General features: G+C 41.4%; 1 protein-coding gene across 4 annotated transcripts in view; it reads left to right on the top strand.

Annotated features, from left to right (window-relative positions):
• Positions 1-6925: 6925 nt before the first annotated feature.
• The window catches only part of MARCHF1 (membrane associated ring-CH-type finger 1), a 462831-nt gene continuing 462415 nt past the window's right edge, over positions 6926-7341 (top strand). The window contains exon 1 of one of the 4 annotated variants that reach the window (XM_065596510.1): positions 6926-7169. The gene's annotated coding sequence lies outside the window, so the exon portion shown is untranslated. The remainder of the gene's footprint in view (positions 7170-7341) is intronic. The other 3 variants (XM_065596507.1, XM_065596511.1, XM_042842135.2) reach the window with 3 other exon arrangements.

The raw sequence follows: 7341 nt of genomic DNA, 5'->3' as shown, positions 1-7341 counted from the left end.
TCCATCTGATTCACGTTCACTCCAGTGCAGAGAGCCTTCATAAGGTGGCCTGAAGCATCAATGAAACCCTTAATATGGGACTGTAAAGGCGTAAAATGGTGTGTATGCCCTCATGCAGATTCTCTGCACTGGAGTATATTTTGTGTGTAGCAAATACAGCATTTTATTTCAATAAAAAAAAAATACAAAGCTGACATGTTCCTACTACATGATAAACAATGTGGTCTGTGGCTGTCATATTGCCATAAGTTAAGAGGGAGAGAAGCTTCAATTAGACTGAGAGACTCAGGACATAGCTATACTTGCGAGTTAGAGCGCAATAAGCAGCCCCGGGCGCCCGTCCACATTGGCATCCCCCTCCTCCCCCGAACTGTCTTGAACATCTTTCATCAAAATGATTATTAGCAGAGAGAGAGATAATAATATAATATGGCTCATTCATACACATCTACAGTGGCATTAATTCTAGTGTTGTCTATGTGAAAACTGATTATCAAGAGTTCCAACAACAGTGGATTAGTGAAGGCAGAGATGTTAGGCACTTCATAGCCTAAAAGGTAGACTAGTGGAGTTGGAATTGATTGAGGCTCCCCCCAAATTTCTGCTTCATATTGAATTTAGCAGCCTTCAAAATTTCTCTGTGGTAAGATGATATATTGATTGAACATTGGGTTTCAGCATACCTTTTGTACATTAAAAGGGTAGCAAATGTTATCTTCCCTTGTGTGTGATTTCAACGTCTTAAAATTTCTTGGTCACTCTTGGTCACAATAGTAATCGCTTATTTTAACTTTAAGCAATAACTGTGTTAGCATGAGAACTTAATCGTGTTACTTGATTGATGAGATTTCATATGTCAGGTGGCTTTGTAATAGTTTTAGCACAGTGATAACCTGGATTTGGTAGGGGGGAGATGTCAGAAGTACAGCCGTACATGCTGTAAATATTCTAAAGTGTGTGTGTGTGTGTGTGTGTGTGTGTGTTTAAACTGATTTAATCAGCTCAAGATTTCTGAGAGAAATCTTTGTTCTAGTTGAAACGGCATCTATCTAGGTAACATTTAGTTAGTGCTCATCACTGTGGTAACTGATCTCCTGAAGCCAACTCCAACCATTGGGCTTTGGAGTGATTCCATTGCTGTTTCATACTTTGGGTGGAGGGGAAAGATTCATTTCCTCCCTTCCCATTGGAGATATCTAGCACCCAACTAAGTAACTCAGGATTTGTGTCTTAATTTAGGGCAGGACCCTTCCAGCACACAGAGTGGTAAGTAGTTCCTCTCACAAGTAACTTCACTGAAGTCAACGGGGTGAATCGGAGTCACAATCTGGCCCCAAACAAAAAAAAATTTGCTAAACATTTGGCTCAGTTTGTCTTAGTGTTATTTTGAAAGTGAGCATTGTCTTTTTCATCTGTATTTGAGAGGATGAGACTAGCTGTGCCTCAGAATAGAAACTTCATCTAGGACAGGGGTAGGCAACCTATGGCACACGTGCCGAAGGTGGCACGCGAGCTGATTTTCAGTGGCAGTTACACTGCCCGGGTCCTGGCCACTGGTCCGGGGGGCTCTGCATTTTAATTTAATTTAAATGAAGTTTCTTAAACATTTTTTAAAACTTTATTTACTTTACATACAACAATAGTTTAGTTGTATATTATAGACTTATAGAAAGAGACCTAAAAACATTAAAATGTATTACTGGCACACAAAACCTTAAATCAGAGTGAATAAATGAAGACTCGGCACACCACTTCTGAAAGGTTGCTGACCCCTGATCTAGGAGCAGGCTGCTATAGAACCTACAACAAAAGGAATTACATGAGTATACACATTGAATATACTTAATTGACTTACAGAGGAAGAAAGGAAGTTAGTATCTTGCATACACTGACTAATATATCTCTTCTGTGTATTTCTGCTTTGACTATTACACCTTTATCTGTAAACATAAGTCTTCATAACTTGAGAACGATGCCATGTACTTAACTTAGCATTGACTTGCAGAAGGGGAGACCTTTTGTCCCAGGCCAGAAGGTACATTTAGAGAAAACCAGCATGGGAGCTGTGCACCTCTTCAAATAGCCCTTCCACTTCTCTGCATTGGTGTAGTACCAAAATTAAGCTAAATATGCAATACAGGGGTTTAAAATTTGAAAAAAGAACAAAACACTTAGTACAGCAGTCTGTAGGTGGATTACACTGAGTGCAGACAGCAAATCAAGACCAAAATAGAGATACATAGGTAATATATGCAGAGTATAATCAGTTCAGTGAGCAGGTGTATTCCATGAATTGCCTCTAATGTGAATAATAACTTAAAACACTTGTTACTGGAAGCCAGTGTCATGTCCTCAGAACAGGTGCTGAACAGGAAGCCATGCAAGTCTGAGTTTAAATCCTAGCAGACGTATAATATGAAGTACCTTAAACTGAATTAAGGCTCCCTGTTGTAAAACTTCGAGAGAGAGTCATTCTATGGCTTTGTGCGTTTTTAATAGTGAATTCATCCCCAAGCTATTTTTGTGCATTTATTTCTGATTTAGGAACTCTTCAAAGCACCATTAGGGACATTTCCACTGGAGGATATCTTCACCTAAGCAACTAAATATGAAAGAGAGGCTCTGTTTTAATGTGACAAAGGTGACTTCCTCTTCTTCAAAACCAAACTTACAGCAAATATTTCCTTAAAGTCAGATACTTGCAGTCCTTTAGTCTTTTGCAGCTTTATTTCATATCAGATCAAATTTCCAATGTTTTGGTCCTGGGTCTTTAACTGGGGTAGTTTACAGAAACAGATATACAAAGCTAACAAAAATAGATGCTATAAACAACACAATGTGTCCCTATTCCATGCTTCAGTAGAGCCATTGTTGTTGTTGTTTTTTATTTTTAACATGGGGAATTTTGTAGACTAGATAAGCACTAAATAGAAAGTAAGGTATATTTATATAAATTGGCTCTTTGAAAATAGTCCCTTAGAAAGCTATCCTTTTTTCCAGTTTGTGATTTTGTTAAATCACTACATTGATGATTCTTTTTATAGAAAGGTCCCCTTTCCCCCACATATGCTCTTTTAAGCATGATGTGTAGGTAATTTGGCATTAGATATGCAAACTCCTACCCAATGATCATGCATAGAAAGGATGGTCTAGTGGGCGTCTATAGATTTAGTTCTCAGCTCAGGCACAAACTTCCACTGTGACCTTAAACAAGACCCTTAATATACCTTGTTTCTCAAGCCATAAAATGGGATTAATAGTGATCTACTTCATGGGTGGTTTGTGAGGCTAAAATCCATTAATGACACTTGCTCATTTAATATGATGATAGCCCTATAAGTGGACTGAGAGTTGAACAGCCTTAGACTACATTTCCCAATGGGGGGGGGGGAAGGAGTCCTTGTGGCACCTTAGAGACTAACATATTTATTTGGGCATAAGCTTTCGTGGGCTAGAACCCACTTCTCATTTCAGTTTTTATCAAAGTGGGACTGTCTCATCAGTGACAAGTGATTTTTTTGGGGGGGGGGGCAGGGAGGAGACTGTGAAAAGCAGGAGTTATGCTGTGCACGTGTATTGTAATGCCAACAGACGGCAGTCATCAGCAGGCAGGATCGAACCTGGGATCTCTGGAGCTGGGATACAGATATAAGTATAAGTGTTTTCTCTGAAACTGTGAACCCCCCACAGCCAGGAGGGAAGCATTACCAAGTATGAAATACTAGATTACCACATGAGGTGTTATCTCCTGTCCAACAGAAGGTCCATAAACACCATTGACTATAACAAGGTTGCATGAGGTTTAAGTCCTTGGCAGCATGCTGGCTTTGTACTTTTGAATTATTGCTCTTCTGTGGTGGGTTTTTTTTTTAAATTACCCCCTTCCTTAGTCTTAAAACCATTTAAATAACCTTCATTTTTATGGGGGTTAATCTCTATTTAGATAGAATTAGAGTAATGATTAATAATCTGATCTGGTTTTAACAATGGTAAGAACTTTGTAATAATTCACAGGTGTAGACAAGAGCCTGACCCTGTACGCTGCTGAGCACCATCTGAAAGATGTTAAGAGCCCTCAATCCCCTAGTAACTGGGACTTGGGAGCACTAAGTACCTACAGGTCGAGGCACTTAACCTTTCTTTTTTAAAGAAACCTCTTCATAGTTGTATTCTGTAGTCACAACTGTCTGAAATGATGAAATTCAATGGATCTCTGAGAGACATCAGCTGATAACTTTTTTTTTAATAGTCACAGTTTAAAAAAAAAGTATTAGGCTTGATGGCTTAGCCAAAGTTGATAAGATGTCTGAGGCATTCAGCATAAGACACTAAAATGAACCGCTTTTTATACAGCCTCTTTTTATCTGAATTAATAGTTTCATACTATTTTTTCTTTATTTCATTATATCACTCTAAGTGTTATCTTGTTGTCTCTTGTTTTATGTCTGTAACTATCAGAGAATGGGTCTTTGTCTCATTATTCACTTGATAGCAGCTGTCAGCTGTTTCTTGTATTTGCTGCCCTAAGGAACTTCAGAGTGTTGTCACTAAGTGTACCTATTGAAATGAAATAGTACTGAATTAATGAGTCTAGTAACACTTCACTAAACATCAATGATGGTGAGGAGGACAGTAACTAAAGTGAGCAAACACATCATGATGATGCAACTGTATATCCAAGGTTTAGGATTGCAATCCCATGTGTATATGAGAAAATAGATCACTGTTTCATGACTTGGTATCTGAAAAGTTTTTAAGCAGACAATAGTTAGTGACTTAAAACTTCAGCTTTGTAATTCCAGAATATAGAGAAAAAAAATTGTGCCCGAATGATAAGGGGAAGAAAATGTAGCAATTCGCTTTTTTAGAATTACAAAAGAAATCTATTTTGCTATGTATATGTAGGGTGACCAGATGTCCCGATAAAATCGGAACTGTCCCAATATTTACCCCTTTGTCCCGCATCCTGATCAATGTACGATTTGGGTACGCCATTTGTCCCGATATTCAGATAAAGAGGTGAGTGGGAGGGAGGCGCCAACTCTGTGGGTGCTTCAGGGTTGGAGCACCCCTGGGAAAAAAATTGCAGCCAAGTTCCCCCCTCCTTGCCTCCTTCTCCCCCCAGCGCACTGCATCCCCGCTCCTCTCCCCCTCCCAGTGCTTTCCGCCGCCTAACAGCTGTTTGGTGGCACTTAGCGCTTTCCGGTGGGGGGGGGGAGCGGGGACACAGCGTGTTTAGGGGAGGAGGTGGAGAAGGGGCGGGGACTTGGGGTGAAGGGAGTGGAATGGGAGAGGAGTGAGGGTGGGAAGAGGAGAGAGGTGGGCAAGCACCCACCCGGCAGAGGGGATGTTGGGATGAGTGGCGGGCGGGGAGGGTGAAGAGGCTGGTGGGCGAGCGGGGGGGGTGGGGGACTGAGCAGGGATGCAGCAAGCCAGCAGGGGGCCGTGGGATGAGGAAGGGTGGGGGGGCAGTGAGTGGGCAGGACCTGGGGCAGAGTGGGGGCGGGCGACGCCTGGGAGGAGCAGGGGTGGACTGCGGGCAGGGCTGACAGCACCCCAATGTGTCTCGATATTTTCATGTTGTGATCTGGTCACCCTACATTTATGCAGCAATATTAAAAAAGACTAACCTAGTGTAGCACAGTAGCAGTAATTGAGGCTGATCTTGTATTTCCATTCTAAATTATTATTTTGGGGGCATAAAATATGACAGTTTTGAACCAGATCCAACAAAATATCCAGAATACAATTTGTGACATTGTAAATACATTTTCATTCAAACAACTTTTTAAAAATTGGCTTTAACTGTCTTAGAATCATAGAAGCATAGGACTGGAAAGGACATTGAGAGGTCTTCTAGACCAGTCCTCTACACTCAGGGCTGGACTAAATATTATCTAGACCATCCCTGACAGGTTTGTCTAACCTGCACTTAAACCTCCAATGACATAGATTCCACAATCTCCCCAGGCAATTTATTTTAGTGTTTAGAAAAAACTTCCTAATTCCAGTAGTTAATGTCCAACCTAAATATCCCTTGTTGCAATTTAAGCCCATTGCTTCTTGTCCTATCCTCAGAGCTTTATGAAAACAATTTTTCTCCCTCCTCCCTGTAACAACCTTTTATGTTCATGAAACACTTTCAGTATTTCAATAAAAATGAAACTGTCCTTTCCAAAACCATTTTCAGTTAAAGTATTTTTGGATTTGAGAATCCATATAGTTATTACCTAAAAGAGAACTGAAAACTTAGTTGAAAAAAAATGGTTGTAAAAGGAAAATTTTAACAGAAAATTGTCTCCGGCTTTTAGCCAAGAGGCGCCATTTTTCATTCAAAAATTGTTCTGAAGAATTTTTTTTTTCGAGCAACTTGGTTAGGTCACAAAAGTGCCCAGAGGAAGGGAGAGGATGTAGGTAATACGCAATGGCTGAGATTCTAATATGATCAAGTAGGGAGGAAAGGCTTAATACCTACCTGGCTTGATCTGTCTTGCAGTGGGAAAATGACCTCTATATGCAATAATACTCCATTTTTATTCTCTCCTGTTCTCCATTAAAAAGCATGCCAGTTCTGTTTGTTTCAATGAGCATTTTTCCAAACTCTGTTTCAGCCTGTAAGTACTGAAAACTTTGCTACTGGTAATAGTGTGGGGTTATGAAGCTTTTTTTTTTTTTTTTTTTTTTTTTTTACAAAATCTTTCTGGGATGTGCCAGGCACTAGGTCAGTGACTGCAGCCCTCTTGCAGGAGTGGTGTTTTGTAGCTTACAGAAAGGTGATCTAAGTCCTAGGCGTTTTGCAGCTCCCATCTACCCCCTACTGCTCTCTCAGCAACTTTGGTTGCCTCCAGGTGTGCTGCCTGTGTGTGACATTTACAGCAGGAGGCTACCACGTTCTCTGCTTCTGCTCTGGATTATTCCAGCCTTTGAGCATGGCAGATTTCTACTGGATGACATCATGGGAGCAGTGTGAGAGCCGGCACAGAGAGGGGGACGCGACGACGGGAGGGAGAGAGAGAGGCAGAGCCGGGCTGCCTGCCACTCGACTGCTCATCGGCGAGGTCTGGAGGAGTGCCTGGCAAAAAGGATGGGGAGAAGATGCCAGCGCTCCGGTTTACAGCCTGCACCGCCACTTAGGAAGGCTGCTCACTGAGAAACTTAACCCTCCGCTGGTGAGTGATTTCCACACGCATGCAATTAACACAGGAGGCGAAAGCGAATACACATACCCAGGCATGGTGCAAGTAACCAGCTCTTAGGTTAGGTGCAGTGTCAGGGAAAGATCTCGGATGCTTAGTGCTGGATCCCGAATGACCGCTCAACTCCCCCTTGGGCGTGGGGAAT

Source organism: Chrysemys picta, chromosome 5 (genome assembly GCF_011386835.1).
Source record: "Chrysemys picta bellii isolate R12L10 chromosome 5, ASM1138683v2, whole genome shotgun sequence".
NCBI classification, from domain to species: Eukaryota; Metazoa; Chordata; order Testudines; family Emydidae; genus Chrysemys; species Chrysemys picta.
Note: the sequence above shows the minus strand (reverse complement) of the source record. Positions and strands in the feature narration are given on the sequence as shown.